General features: G+C 41.3%; 1 protein-coding gene across 9 annotated transcripts in view; it reads right to left on the reverse strand.

Moving 5' to 3' along the window:
• RSU1 (Ras suppressor protein 1) overlaps positions 1–17,017 on the reverse strand; it is a 355,401-nt gene that overhangs the window by 246,191 nt on the left and 92,193 nt on the right. The window lies entirely within an intron of this gene.

Raw genomic sequence — 17,017 nt, forward strand, 5'->3', positions numbered from 1 at the left:
TGCCAGAATTGGCAGGGAGTGATTCAAGTTCCCTGGGGGGAGGGGCGCCCCAAAACAATAGCTCTGTGGTCGGTGGTCGAAGCTGCTCTTTCCTTGTAAACAAAGAAGCAGGAAGACCATGCTTAACATCCACAGCAAACCCTAAAAGCAGACGACTGCTGCAGGTGACAGAGACTGAGATCGTGCAAGCCAAACCGGGGCACTGCCTCTTCGGAGCTCTAACCCGGCTCGGGGTAACAGGACGTGCTTATTTTGCTTTTCAACTTAATGTCATCGGCGGAGAGCACAATACCTGCCTCTGTGCGGCTGGAATCTTCCCAGCCGGCTATTTGTCTCCGGCCTCCCTACCTGCCGGTGTGCCGGCCCAGAATGCAGCAATTTCAGAAGGGGGTTAATATAATTAGAGTAAAGCTGGGCCATTATACTATGTGAAAAGATGACACCCGTCTCATATTGGCCTAGCAACAAGTTACCCTTGCCTCAGCAAAGCTCATCTGTCAGCTGTCGGAGGTAGGTTCCCTTTTAAGTAATAACATGCAGGAAGCGTCTCGCCCCCGCTGTCAGTCAGGATGCAATCCCCCTCACTGCCGCACGCTTCAGTGCGTCTAGTTAGGCGCCCTCGCCCAGCTCCTTTATTAGAAGCCCGAGCGGCGCTCTGGTGGTGTTCTAACAAGGATCAGGCAGCAGGATTAAGCACTGTGACAAAGAGGATCTAATAAGCTAGAAAGTGGTGCATCTACAGACAGGCTGGCTGGCTCCCAGACATAGATTCACTCTGCTCACTCTTCGGTGGGAAGGCCCGGGCCACAGGGGAAGCCAGCCAGCTCCGTGATTAGCGGTGACCCCCTGACCGAGGCTGCTATGAAGATCATATATCACTCAGAGGCTTATTCTGCAATCGCAAATTGGATTTGCCATTTTATTACCTGCAAAAGGACCACATATGCTTCTTTCCAAAGCCGCTGGTACAGTAAGCTTTGCCGTGCCACCGTAATTTTGTAAGCACTAAATCATGCAAAACAATCGTTCTTCTTGTTGGTTACAGATGGGATTGAATGCAATAGGCAATTGCGGCCCCATTAATAAACATGGTCATTTTCACTTACGGAAATTGGTTATTTTCATAATCACCCTGTTCAGAATTCTTCCTGTGTACTTGAAATTCTGAAACACGTGGCCGGTAAATATTATTTATCATATATTAGGAAATCCAGAGGATCTGGGCCAATTTTTCACACCATCGAAGCGGCATTCCCTTCTTCCGTAATTCCAAAATTCCACGGAGCGCTTTTTTAAATTAATGCACTCTAAAAGCCAGGTGCTCACTCCCAGAAATCTAAGGCCATGGTCTAACAAGGTAAAAGTAGCAAACCATGGCTGACTGGGCAGTCTATCATTAGTGTACTAGGTTCGCCCAAACGCAGATAATTGATTTGCTCTGGAAGGGGTCTAGATGGGACATTATGACAGCTGAAAGATCACCTCTGCTCCTCAGTGAATCCACACACTGAAGCTAACCACAAATGACTCCAACACAAAATACAAGCTACATTTACGGCTGCTCCATACATAAAGAGATACTCTACACCTAAATCTCTATAATTCTTATTACCACATACCATACCACTCATCGCAAAAGTACATGATTATAGGTAACAACTCAATATGGAAGGCTCCTACTTTTCCCCTTCTTTAGCAAAACACTTTACTGAATGGAAAATGATCATATGGCTCATAAAATAATGCTTACATTGTAAGAGTAAATGTTTGTGGTAATAAAACACACTGGAAACAAACAGAATGTTCACCAACAGGTGAGAAGCAGAATAATGTATGTTCCAGCCCTACAGGTATGGAATGGATTTATTTGCATGTCCTGGCCTAGAAAGAGGTCTACAGTATAATTAAAAATAATAATAATAATAAGAGTATTCTAAATTTGCTCTTATTTTTGAAAAAAGTACCTCAAAAAAATCCCACATATGTGCATGAGTAAATGTTTATGTGAAAAGTAGAAGAAGAAGGCACATACGTCAAATCGTGAATGTGGGTTTCCCTGAAGAGGGGAAGGTAAGGCAGGACAGGGATTTGAACCAGCAGAGCAAAGGATAAACTACTCATTTTCTCTTTTGAGAATTCCATGTGCTTACAAGTATGGATTATTTTTATAAGAAAAGCATAAAGTACCCTGAAAGGAAATGCCAAATATAATTTCAAAATACGTGAAGCACATTAATTAGCACAAAGGAGCCCATCTTATTTAAAATGGCATCGTCCATGGGGCGCCTGGGTGGCTCAGTCGGTTGAGCGGCCAACTTCAGCTCAAGTCATGATCTCACACAGCTCGTGCGTTCGAGCCCGCGCTGGGCTCTGTGCTGACAGCTCGGAGCCCGGAGCCTGCTTCCGACTCTGTGTCTCCCTCTCTCTCTGCCCCCAACCCACTCACATTCTGTCTCTGTCTCTCTCAAAAGTAAATACACATTAAAAATAAAAAAATTAAATGGCATCATCCTACTGCAGTGAACACCAAACTTCGTAGATGATGGTCTATAAAGCCGTAACTGGACTGAGAATCTGGATCTGAAGCTGCTTCTCTTTCTGGGCATCATCAATGCAATCAAAGTAAGCTGGGATGTCTCATGACAGCTCTCAAATTTATTCCGTGGGGAATTCGAGGCCACACTGTCATTCTGGCAATTGTCTGCTTAGCCTTTCTGGCAACACGTCATTCATTTAATACACCCAATGAATGCACTGCTGCTTTAGGATACATACTTAAATAGACAGCTGCTCTTGCGATCTTGTTGGGGAAGAGTACAATTTAAATTAAAAAAAAATAATAATATCCTGCCAAATGGCTCCAACAAAGTGGCCTCTGATTTATATGTATCCCTGTGTACAAGGGTTCAGAAACCCTTTTCACCAATGAAGAAAAATCGCATTTTACATAGGTTTCCCTCTGATACTCTTCTTGGCCATTTGAGATCTGTGTTCCAGGGTCAGATGGAAAAAGGGGGCCCTCAGTCACTTATAAACATGACGCCCAACAATGGAACCGCAGCAGCCCCAATACACACCACCATGGTTGTTTCTTCATGCAAGGCACCTTCTATGGATGTTAAATAAATAATTCGTGTTTTAACCTGCTGCTCATATAGGATTTCCCAATCATCCTTTCAAATATGGGAGGTAATCTCATTTGTGCTTGCCAGATTTCCCTTTGTTATGTAATGCTACCAAGGGTAGACAGAAGCCCAGGAGATCTGGCCAGAGGACCTGGCTCCCGATCCCAAATAGCACGCATCAACTTTGTGACAGACACGTTTGGGGTCAATCTTTGTTCTTTTTTCCTGAGGTTTGCCTTCCTCAGCTGTCCTGTGGGGATAACAGCACCAACTGATAGGACTACAGACAAGAGCCAACAAGTGTACAGAATGGTTCCGTAAACTGGAAAGCACTATGTACACTATTCTCCTCGTTATTATTTCAAGTGAAATCTGCAAAGGAGTGAAATGTATAGTCGAAAACAATGTGCCTAAAGTGGGTTTGCTGAAAGAATTTATAACAGAAGGTTATAAACCGGAAACAGGAGGTGCCCTAAGTCAGTTATTATTTATGCGGTGACAATCTTATGAGGAAGGGGCCCTGTTCATGATCTTCTCAAGGGTCTGTGATTGAAAGGAGAGGAAAAATAAAATTTAGCAACACTGATTTCATTTCCTGGAAGTCTGAATGATGTCTAAACAGCAGCAGTCTGAGGCACCCTCCTGGAGTCAGTTCCCAGAGTACACTGGGGGCACCCACCGTGCCCCTAGCCCTCATTCTCTCAATTCTAATTCCCGAGTTCAGGACATCCTTATGACTGCCTGGGAAGCTAGGAATGTCAACACCGAGGGAGCTTCTGTTACCCTGGAGACTCCAGAAGTCACTAATTAATGCAACATAAACTAAAATAAATTTATGCTCAAAGAATAAGTTTCAGTATAATTTTTTTTAAGTTTATTTATTTTGAAAGAGAGCAAGTGAGCAGGGGAGGGGCAGAAAGAGAGAGAAGGAGAGAATCCCAAGGAGACTCTGCACAGTCCGTGTAGAGCTCGATGCAGGGATTGAACTTGAACAAACCATGAGACTGTGACCCGAGCCAAAATCAAGAGTTGGACACTTAAGTGACTGAGTGAGCCACGAAGGTGCCCTTCAGTATCATAACTTTTAATAGGATTGATAAATATATCACAAACCAGCCTTCACCATAGCTGTTTAAGATAACTGTATACAGAAAGGTCACCTTCTTGATAAAACTTGTTTTTCAGCCAGTGTAGCATTCAGTTCTTTTATCTCAGGTTCCTTCAACAATTCCCTCATTAGCAAGATTTAATATTTATAATAGCATTACCTAATTGATTTGTGATACTGCAGACAGGAACAATTTGTTGTTTTCTTCCTTGAAGGCCCTCTAGTCCCTAGTTAATCCCTACAGGTATATGGGGCTCACCATCACATCCACGTTGCCTAGTTATTTTTGTTCCATAGCACACCTTTAGAAGACCTGCAACTCCCTTTCAATGAAAAATATGGAGTCTTGAAGAAGTAAGGAGCAGGCTGTATAAGAAGGGTAAACTGTATAAATTAACACCATTAACATGTAAGAAACAAAATCCAAGATAGCATCTACCGTTCATGCTTGTGAACACAGAAGTATAAGGAAACGCAAAGACTAGAAGACAGTGAGTTCTATCCTGTTCACTTGCAGTTCATAAACATCCTCCTCTCAAATTAGTACATATTCAAAAAGACTGGGGCTCCCAGGGTTGGCCAAGGGTCGAGAATTAGACAGTTCCCAATATGGCTGGTCGGAGTACAAAATGGCACCTCTTTACGGAAAGGTAATTTGGCAATATATATTCAGAGCTATAAAAATGTTCATACTGTTTGACCTAGTAATTCCATCCTGGTAATAAATTTATGCTAAGGAAATGATCATAGATATCCCCAATGATTTATGAATACAAATTTTCAACTCAGTGTTGCTTATGTTCCTCTTCAACATCTGTAAACAACTCAGATGTCTAAGGGCTTGGTTAACAAATTATAAACACTCATACTATGTAGCCACATGATTAAAAATATTTTCAAATAAAATTTAATGACATACAGTGATGATCATGACTTAATACTGAACACAATAGGCTATTGAACTCATAAAGTATGGTAGGTTTTTTTTTCTTTTTTAAATAGGTATTTACACATACACGTAAGGAAAAGGCTAAAAAAATACACATAAGTACCAACACACAAGAATAGAGAAAAGGTGGGAGGGAAGTACACTCAGAATCCTAACAGTGGTCATTTCTAAACGACAGGATCAACAAAGTTACCCCTTTCTGTGTTTCTCAGATTTTCTAAAGCAGTGGTTCTCAAACTTGGGTGTGCATCCAAATTTCCTGGAGGCCTTATTAGAACTTACAGAGCTTGTGATTTAATAAGACTTGGGGGACACAAGAAACAACAGGGGTTGGTGAGAATGTGGAGAAAAAGTAATCCTTGTGCACTGCTGGTGGGAATGCAAACCGGCGCAGCCACCATGGAAAACAGCATGGACGTTCCTCCCGAAGTTAAAAACAGACGTACCCTATGATCCGTACCCTATGATCCAGTAATCACACTACTGGGTATTTACCCAAAAAACAGTAAAACACTAATTTGGAAAGATGTATGCACCCTTATGTTTACTGTAGCATTATTTACAATAGCCAAGATATGGAAGCAGTCCAGGTGGATAAAAAAGATGTGGTACACACACACACAACAGAATATTACTCAGCCATAAAAAAGAATGAAATCTTCCCATCTGCAACAACATGGAGGATCTAGAGAGTATTATGCTAAGTGAAATAAGTCAGAGAAAGACAAATATCACAGGATTTCACTCTAACGTGCAGTTTAAGAAACAACACAAAGATAAACAGAAAGCAAAGAAACAAACAAAGACAAACAAAGAAAAACAGAGGCCAACCAAAAAAATGGAACTTAACTCTAGAAAACAAACTGATGGTTCTTACCAGAGGGAAGGTGGTGGGGCCAAGGAATGAGTGAAACAGGTGAAGGGGATTAAGAGTACACATACCATGATGAGCAATGAATAACATAAAATTGTTAAAAACACTATATTGTACACCTGAAACTAATAGAACACTGTATGTTAACTATTCTGGATTAAAACAAAAAAAAAGTAGGTTAAAGCAATATAGAAAATAAATAAATAAATTTATTTATTTACTTACTTATTTATTTATTTATTTATTTATTTATTTATAAAAAGACTTGGGTGAGGCCCAAGAGTTTCCATTTCTAACAAGTTCTTACGGGCAGATGATGTTTCTCGTGGAGACCACACTCAGAAAAAAGTCACTACTGATAACCGTAATTAGAAATTAGAAATAACTGTATAATGTGTAGGCATTTTAAGTATAGACAATTATATCTGTCAATTACTCCTCAATAACGTTAAAAAAATTTGATCAAAGGTTTTTAAAATTTTAAATAAAGCAGCCAAAAAATAATAAATCTTGACTAATGAGAAAGAAATCTAACTTTTAGACAATATTACTAGTACTATTAAAGACGTCAAAAAAAAAAAACCCACAGATCAATGAATACTCACCATTACCATCATTTTCATCACTGTAATTACAATAGCTCTTATTTGCAGAGCGTGTACCATATACCGGTCGTAGCTTCAGGCGCTTTGTGTACACGTTATTCTAAGCAGTTACTAAGATCTTGCATGGAAAGTATTATCATCTCATTTAAGAAAAGCAACAACATTCAGGGCAGTTAAGATCCATATCCAAGGTCACATGAGTAGTACAAGGCAGAGCTGGGATTCAAAGGCCAATTTATCGGGGCTCTTGGTCTTTCCAGGACAGGACTCGCATCTCCTACCGCAAAAAGGTATTGATTGAGGAAGCACTGGAACAGTCAATAACTTGACCAGGTTTAATGAGCACCAGGGAGCCATCTGCGGAAATACACCCTTTACCTCCCTCACAGGTCTAGTATTCCATTATCAGAACCATTATCTTAAAGGTTGAAAGCCTAGTTGCCTCTAGGTTATTTTCTTTTTATATTAAAACACCCTGGTAGAGTAATGCATTATTAGGCTGATACACTTTTCATTAACAGGACAGAGTGACTACTTTTAAGAGGTAGCATTAATACAGACAGGCGTGCACTTCCCTATTTGCCGTTTTTACTCAAAATCTGCAACTATGCTTTGAGGTGGCTCATGTACAAATACAATGACTGTAACATTACTTACACGGAAGCTGATCAAGATCGAGATGTCAGTTTAACTCAGAAGCCCATTCAGGGAAGTTGGGAGGGAGGGGTCTTGTGGGGATGGAGTCTTAAACATATGTAGATTTCACATATCATGTGAAAAGAGGAAATGACTGCTTAGATAACTTTATAGGGCATAAAAAGCCAGAGAAATATAAACTGATTCAATTAGTGTGAATACGGTCCCATAATCTTAATAATAATACTAATGGTGGGGAGCCTGGTAGCTAGCTCAGTTGGTTGAGCATCCGACTTCAGTTCAGGTCAGGATCTCCCTGTTCTTGAGTTCAAGCCCTGCATCAGGCTCACTGTTGTCAGCATGGAGTCCACCTCACATCTCTGTCCTCCTCTCTCTGCCCCTCCCCTGCACTTTCTCTCTCTCTAAAATAAACATTAGAAACAACAGTAATAATAATTGTAATGACCTTTCCAAAAGGCAACAACTTGTTTAATGGCTAACCTCAAAAACGGTTACTAAAAAAGTATGGCAATTGTTCCGCCAACCGGACCAGGACTGAAGTTTAAGTGTCATTGTAATATATTACCAGGTACTTGCTCATGAGGAAGTATGAAACGAAATTAATTTTATTTTTTATTTATATATAAATACCCCTGAATCCAACTTTATTAAAGGTTAAGTAAGGGATCAATCTACTACACAGAACCTAAACTTAAGTTATATGTAAAAATGGCTTGTTTCGGCTTTGCTCCTCACTCTGGAGCTTATATTTTTATTACTTTGGTGCCAGGTGCCACGCTCTCTGCAGAGGCTGTAGGTGGTAGGAGTGTGGATATTATGTCACATAAAATATGTACTAAGATAATTAAGAATCGTGAGTGACACAAATGCTAAAACTACATGAAAAACTGCAACAATTGTAACTTAATTTCCAGTGAACTCAAAATTACTCATGCTAAAAGAAACTCCAAATGTTTTTTAGGTAATGTACTAACAGCCCATTTTAATAAGTTTTGATGAACTTACTTTTGCTTATTTTCAAGTGTAACAATAATAGCTTAGAACCAAGATGTAATGGAAAGAAAATCACAACTATCTTGAAGTGGTATTTCCATGTGTGTAAATACACACATGCATGTACATACCCACATACACACTCACCCTACTGTAGGATCTGACAAATAAAAGAAAAGCAAAGACTACATCCAAAAGCAGAAAAGCCGTATAGTTGTGGGGAGCGGGGGGAAGTTCAAAAAATGGTAAGTTTCTACTTTTACAGATACCTATATACTTCTTTTCCAGTATAAGTGATATAAGGCAAATAAACATCCCAAACTAATATAAACAAGAGGACCTTACTGTCTGGTGCTAATCCGGAGTCAAGCACAGGCCAAAGATACAAGCTGATGACTATGTTAAAAAAATTTAATAATAAGCCTTAAGAAACAGGAAAGCCAAAGGACTACACAACTCAAGGTACAAAAGTCTGCCCCACTTCCCAAAGCTCTACTTAGACAATTTGCCATTCCTAATGTACGAAGGAAGTATTAACTATAAATAACCGAGAGAAAATGGAGATCTACCACAATTTGGGATTTGGGTGAGGATGATCACATCATGAATTTGTTTCCAGTATTTTTGGAAAGCCAACTGTCTTGGGTTAAAAATATGAAATCCTGTCACAGTTAACAAACAATAAAAAAGGAAAGTACTATGGTACTCTACGCAAGGGAAAAACAATCAACAACTACGAGACAGTTTTCAGTGTGTGAAGGTGTTTCAGAGACTCAATTTATTTACCGAAGAATAGAGTTTGAATTAGCCAAGTCCTGGCTTGGTTCCAGGCAGTGGCACTTCGTGACAAGTGTCGTGATTGCTACTGGTTTACCCAGCGTGGTCTATCAGCAAACTCCATCTTGCTACTGTCAAGAGTCAGACTATCCTGAGAGTCCTTAACCATTATCATCATAAACACTTATCAGAAGAAAAGAGAAACAGAATTAATGTCTTTCCAATGACACCACCTGTTTAAAACACAAAATAACCACCTTAACAAGTAACTAATTGATACGAGACATTTTTGACGCTATTTGAATTTATTATTTTATTTGATCTTCACCACCCGGAGACCTAAAGAGATGTTAACAAGGGAAACATTTTTGCTTGGTAGTAAATTTGACATCGACAAATAACAACAAATGGTGTCCTATGGCTTCAGCAAGAGCCAGGTCCCTCTCTTCAATAATGCGAATTTATAAGAGTAAGAGGGGCAAACCTAGAATAAATAAAGTAGGCTCCGCGCAGTGGTCAGAACGGCGACTTCAATTTTTAAACAACTGTGTTTTACAAACGGTATTGTGGGGGCACCTGGGTGGCTCAGCTGGCTAAGAGTGTCTGACTCTTGATCTTGGCTCAGGTCACGATCTCATGGTTCGTGAGTTTGAGCCCTGTGTTGGGCTCTGGGCTGACAGCTCAGAGCCTGCTTGGGATGGTCTCTCTCTCTCTCTCTCTCTGCCCCTTCCCCGCTTGCACACTCTCTCTCTCAAAATAAATTAACTTAAAAAAATTTTTTTAATCATTCACAGGACATTCATACTCACTTTCCATCAACAATGTGTGACTCACTTGGGAAGACCATGAGCAAACATACCATAGTGTTTCTTGCTTCTACACCTACCTCCATGCTTTCTCCCCTGTGCCTCCTGACAAAAACCTCATTCCATGTCACCTCTTCAGGGAAGCCTGCCTGGACTTCTCCACAGAAATCTGAGCCCTATGATTTTTGTCTATCACAGCACTTATTTGTTTTGCAGTACTTATTACATTGTATAATTTTTTCCTCGGTTGTTTTTTTCCTTTGGTCTGTTTTTCCACCTCCACTGGAAGCTCCGTGGGCACAGAAGCTCTTATCGACGGTCTTGCTCTGTGAGGTGCCTGGCTCCTCTCACAGCAGCGGCTGCTGTGTCTACACTCCCACTACATAACTAAAGTGGAATTACAACCAAATTGTTTCCGTTTCGGACTCCTTCATGAAATAGGGTGGGCATTTTGTCTTACACGTTTTTCTTTTCCTGGTGTCTAATGCATAATGGTGATGCGTTTCTCCAACGGGATGAGAGGTGGTCCCTATCCGGGTGCCTTTCACCTGAACTGGGATAGAGTTTTAAAGGCAACTATACACTTGTCTACCTACACTTTATCCCAGGCCCACCACAGATTGCGACGTGTCCCCTTCTGTCCCACTTGACAGTAATGACTGGCACTGGAGACGTCACTGAGCTGGGCATGGAAAGACTACCTGGGAGGGAGAGAAGAAACACTAACAGCAATGCAGCAGGCTCTCACAGGTACGTCGAATCAGCAGACTATCCGTGTTTATTCCCAGCATGCACGATGGCTTAAGTGATAAGCACATAATCTGAAAATGAGGAAAATGCTTCTTGGATCTATGCACCACCAACTAGCCTAGATGCCTCATCCATAGCATCTCAAAGGTGTCTGAGAAGGGGCCACACGGTTAAGGAACAGGAGGTTCAGAGAGGATTCGGTCGTTTCCCGAAGGTGCATGGCAACATTGAGATTCACACCAAGGTCTGCTCCTTCCTACATGCCACGGTCAGTCGTCAGGAAGGACCAGTTTGTCTGTTTGCTCACTCTTGCCCATTTTTCCTCCTTCCTCTCTCTTCTCTTTTCAAGAAAAAACCACAGTGACAATATAAACACACTTTCAAGTATGTTGGGGTCAGCACAAAATGGCCAACTATGCCTAGAACAGCACCTAACCATGGATGTGATGTAAAACATAGCTTATTCCATAAATTATTCTAGAAGACAAATAATTATATATACATATGTGTTTCAGAAACACGTCTGCAAATATCAATACCAAATAAAAATCAAATAGAAAACAGAAATGCACAGAATCACTGAGTACAGACAGTAGCTGAATTAAAGAGATGATCTTCATTTCACAATACAAAACAGTATGTATGATACCAATAAGAATGTTTAGGGAATGAAAACGTCCTGAGTCTTTTACAGCTAACTCAGGTTCAGGTTCAGGAGAAAACCCTCCTTATTTCTCGCTAAACATTTTCTCACGTACTAGAGGTTTCTTATTAAGACTCCTACACCGAAAATGAATTACGCCAAGGACTGCAATTCTCTTTCACGTGTTGTTTATGTGCACACACGCGACTTTAGAGATTACACAGGTTTCAGAACTGATTTTATATGCCACCACAGTCCTATGCCGGGACTGCCGTCCAAAACAGCACAGACTAGGTGCCTTACACAACACAAGGTTATTTTTTCACGGTTCTGGAGGCCAGAAGCCTAAGATCAAGGTGTCGGCAGATGTGGTTTCTCCTGAGGCCTTGCTCCTTGGCTTCTAGATGGCCCCCTTCCAGCTGTGAACTCACATGGCCTGTGGGAGTACCAGCCTGGTGTCTCTGTGTCCAAATTTTCTCTTCTTGAAAGATACCAGTCAAATTGGATTAGGGCCTCATTTTAACTTAATTACCTCCTTAAAGACCCTATCTCCAAAGAGAGTCACATTCTAAGGTGTTAGGTCTCCAGCATATGAATCTTGGTGGGGGTGGCGGTACGGATGGGCATGGAAACCAGTTCAGCCTGTAACAGCCACTGTCTCCATTGTCTTAATAGTCGAGTGGCTGGAGTTTCAGAAAGTCTGCCCTACATATCTGTTTTTGATTAATCAAGGTACTTATCCACTCACAAACACTTGTTTAGTAGAGTTTATGTCCCAAAGATAAGAAAACTTGTCTCCAATGAGCTTGTGGTCTAGTGGTTCAAATGAATACAAAACAGAGATAATTACAACACAGTAAGCCCTTGATTCAGAGTGGAAATGGAGGCAGAGGGTAGGACCAACTCGGGGAGTGACTCTTAACAGGATCTTAGTGGAGTCTCCAGAAAAAGGGGACAGGGACAAAAAGCAGAAATCACAATGACAACAGGAAGACTGGGAGCTTTGTCTGGAAAGGCAGGCAGGGGGCGCTAGATCACCGGAAGCCTTATCTCGTGGAGCACCTGGGGCTTTTATCTGCGTGTGCTTACACCAATGGAAGGTTTAAAGCAGGAAAGCCACAGCTCACATCTCCACAGACTACACAGGTCAGTCATTTGGTGCAAAACAATGGTCTTTGCTGCAGAGACACTCTGGTATGTGGCATGAGCCCTCAGCAGCTTCCTAAGCCACGTCCTACACGGATTTGTTACTGAGAGTCGAATGATTTATAAAATGTTCTTTAAAAATCAGGCTGGATCTGCGACCAGCTCTATAATGTCAACATGCTTATACACTCGGGTGAGAAATGGATGGAGAACAGCCAGTGTACCAATAACCGCAAGAGAAGAAACAATGCTCGGGGCGATCCTTATCCATTTCCATATACGGTATTTCCATTCAAATCCCAGATACATTTAACTAAGACTCTAGACAGATCACACATGCTCTCCTCAGCATGATGAAGAACGTTAAGTGTTTACCTCCCAGGGTTATTAAGGGACTAGAATAGTTAAATGTACAGCTCTCAGAACGTTGTCTAACACACAGCAGTACAACAGAAATATACTCTATTACTACCACAGCAATTGATACTGCTCTACCGTTAAAGACGGTGAGAACTTCTGATCTAGAAAAGTGATGTGACTCTTATGCGGATCCTGAGAAACTTAACAGAAACCCATGGGGGAGGGGAAGGAAAAAAAAAAAAAGAGGTTAGAGCGGGAGAGAACCAAAGCATAAGAGACTCTTAAAAACTGAGAACTGAGGGCTGATGGGGGGTGGGAGGGAGGGGAGGGTGGGTGATGGGTATTGAAGAGGGCATCTTTTGGGATGAGCACTGGGTGTTGTATGGAAACCAATTTGACAATAAATTTCAAAAAAAAAAAAAAAGAAAAAGAAAAGAAAAGAAAAGTGACGTGAAAAACCCTAAGAATGGACACCCTGGCTTTTACACGGCAAACACATGAAGAGTGGTTTTCACTCTTTGACACAGTTGTGTCTTCGACACAATTCAGGAAGAGAAGAACACTATTTCAAACGTGATGTGACGGACCTATGGGATATCAACGTGGAAACGGTCACGAGGTATAGGGTATAGGGCCTGCATTCTCAGGTAAGAGGAAGAGCTAGCTGGAGATTATGAAGTTGGAACTCATAAGTAATACAGTACACAGCAAGTTAAGTGTCTTTAAAACAGGCCTGCCTAGCATTTATGCAAGAGCCAAACAGACAACATTCCAGAAAACACAGGTGGGGAAAAAAAAATGAAGCTTTCTGAAGAGCGGACTACTTGTATGTAATCCAAACTACTATATATTTATATAAAATATTATGTAATTTAATATATTAATTGACGGGGCACTTGGGTGGCTCAGCTGGTTAAGCATCCGACTTCGGCTCAGGTCACGATCTCACAGTTTGTGGGCTCAAGCCCCATGTTGGGCTCTGTGCTGACAGCTCCGAGCCTGGAGCCTGCTTGGGATTCTGTGTCTCCCTCTCTGTCTGCCAATCCCCCACTCACACTCTCTCTCTCAAAAATAAACATTAAAAAAAATATATATATATATATGTATATATATATATATGAATTGACGTAATGTGAGCTGTAGGAGTAAAAATCTTATTTTGTTATTCTTTTGGCATTTCTAGCTATGGATATTGTTTGGTGGGTCAGAAAGACAAGCAGACTATCAGACATAAAGATTAAATTTCTCTTTAACTATATAACATCCAGTATTTTCTCATCCTTTAGATAAAAGCGCTTCCTCAAAAACGTTGCTGCTACTTTAAATCTTTAAACTGTGTATATTCTTCAAAGAAGTGCGGCTCCTTTGTAAAGTCACCGCTCTATTTTCAGGGGGCCGCCATGTTGGTACCAAATGGCACACAGCAGAACACGAGGCACCTCACTACAGTTCAGCGAGGCATGGGAGCAGGAGCTCCGATGGCAGTTTTCAGATGCTATTTGATGACGAATGATAATATTAAGCTCCTACTCGAAGGCAGCATACAATAATTCTCCATTCCCTGATACTGAAAACCTGTAAAGGAACATAAAGCTAGCCTCATACTACAATTTACCCCTACTGGTGAAAGCACTCTTCTGAGGGAACCCGCCTCAACGAAAGTAGGGGGAAAAAGAGACAGGTCAGCAAGAGGCTGGACACGGAAGGGCGGTGGCCCTATGCCAGGTAAATTAGGAAGAAGGCCGAGATGGCACCAAAAAGCCACTGTTTTCCCATAATGGTAAATCTGCACGATCGGCCTTAGATTTTATACGTACTTTTTCAGGGGCACCTGGGTGGCTCAGTCGGTTAAGTGGCCGACTTCAGATTGGGTCACAATTTCAGTTTGAAAGCTTGAGCCCCGCGTCAGGCTCTATGCTGTCAGCGCAGAGCCTGCTTTGGATCCTCTGTCTCCTCTCTCTCTCTCTCTCTCTCTCTCTCTCTCTCTCTCTCTGTCTCTGCCCCTCCCCTGCTTGCTGTCTCTCAAAAAATAAACATTAAAAAATACTAAAAATAAATAAACATCCTTATTCAAATCTAAGGTAACTTAGGAGACATCCAGTTAACCAGAATGGAGTAAAAGCACTTTTCCATCAGGGGAAAGGGTTTCCCAGAGAAACCCCCTTCCACAGCAAACTACACAAGAGGAGCTGATGGGCGAGATGCAAGATGCCTCTTTGTCCCCTGAGCGGGGACAGGGCAGCAACGAGGGAGCGGAGGCAGTGGTGCCACAGCGGCACTCTGAGAGCCTCCGATCCCACGGCGGGCCCCAAATGGGGAAGGTCTCGAAGGTGGGAGAGATTTTGCTTTAAGCAAATACATAGCTCAAGTGAGAAGTGGGACACAGGCACAGCTAATTCCCATTGTAGGACCAGTGGGAATGAATGAAATACAGCCATATGCGACCACTAAACACAGAATAACCTACTGAATGGTGCCCTTTATGGGCAATTCAAAAACAACAAAACTCAATAATAGTATCAGAAGTTAAGGCAGCGGTTACCTTGGGGCAGAAAGGAAGGCCTTGCATATGACCAAGAGGCCTGAGGGGGACTTTTGAGACACTGTTGGTTTTCTATTTCTTGATCTATGTAGTTGTTGCTTGAGTTTCTACAGGGTGAGAATTCACTAAGCCATAAGCATATGCCACATGACTTTTATCTATGTGTTATGTTTTAAAAAAAAAAAACTTTTTTAACGTTTATTTATTTTTGAGATAGAGAGAGGCAGAGCATGAAGGGGGTAGGGGCAGAGAGAGAAGGAGACATAGAATCGGAAGCAGGCTCCAGGCTCTGAGCCATCAGCCCAGAGCCCGACGTGGGGCTCGAACTCACAGACCGTGAGATCATGACCTGAGCTGAAGTCGGACACCCAACCGACTGCGCCACCCAGGCGCCCCTATGTGTTATGTTTTAATAAATATAGTGGAGAAAGAGGGAGAGATAAAATAAGTAAAGTATTCTTACACTTCCTCAGTCAGCGAAAAATCAGACCGGCCTCTGATGTGTCTAGCAACATTCAATGTCAAAAGACAATGCCCACAAAGTTCCAGGAAAAGAAAAGGTTATTCAAGAATTGTATACCCAAATTATCTATCAAATAAAACAGGACAGATATTCTCAAGTATGCAAGAACTTAGGACATAAAACAGCCTCTCTGAAAAACAATTACCTAACAAATCTAGCCAATTAAGCAACAGAACAAAAAGCCATCAATCCACTCTGAAAAATAGTTTAAAAATATAAATGTATTTACATATAAAACTTTGGTATATATCTATATCTATAGATTGACACCTAGTATAGGACACCTCAATATTATCAGTAATTTTTACTTCACATGATCTTTTAGGAATTAATACCTTAATATTCTTGGTCAAGTGGTACAATTTTCATAATTTCCTCATTTGATTGTCCTTTCTTAAATTCAAATAAAATTTAACATTTGAAACAATATTGTTTTTTACTTATAAATGTAGTTGCCTTTCTACCTCCTGACACACCCTTCTGTCCACATCAGAGACTCGTCTTGAATGACAATCACTAAAACGTAACTAAGTTGCTGAGATTTTTTTAAAAATGTTTTATTTTGACAGAGAGAGAGAGAGAGAATGCACATGTGCATGTGCATGAGTGGGGGAGGGGCAGAGAGAGAGGGAGAGAGAGAATCCCAAGCAGGCTCCTCACAGTGTAGAGCCTGACGTGGGACTTGACCCCACAAAACGCGAGACCATGACCTGAAATCAAGAGTTGGACACTTAACCAACTGAGCCACCCAGGTGCCCCTAAGTTGCTGAGATTTGGAGTGAATTTTTTGACCTTTGCGAATGTTTTAGTTATTTAAAATAATGAACATAAATTATAATAGCAATATGGTGTTTTTTTCCAAATTGAATTATTTGGTACCAAAACTGGTGTCCCTTCATTTTGTTCACCACCATCCCTACCCCTACCAAAGACGAGCAAAAGAAAAAGAAACCAGTATTTAATGTACCTAAAAACACAGACCTCAGTATCTATGATTCGTCCCTACTGGACTAAGTGAACCCTGAGTTTCAAGGAAGATCCGGTGCCTTAATGACAAAATAGGATCCCACACAAGAAAAGGAACTGTATAGGACTTGCCTGTTTTACAAACAAAATTACCGTGGGGACACCTGGGTGGCTCAGTCCGTTAAGGATCCAA

This window comes from Felis catus, chromosome B4 (genome assembly GCF_018350175.1).
Source record: "Felis catus isolate Fca126 chromosome B4, F.catus_Fca126_mat1.0, whole genome shotgun sequence".
NCBI lineage: Eukaryota > Metazoa > Chordata > Mammalia > Carnivora > Felidae > Felis > Felis catus.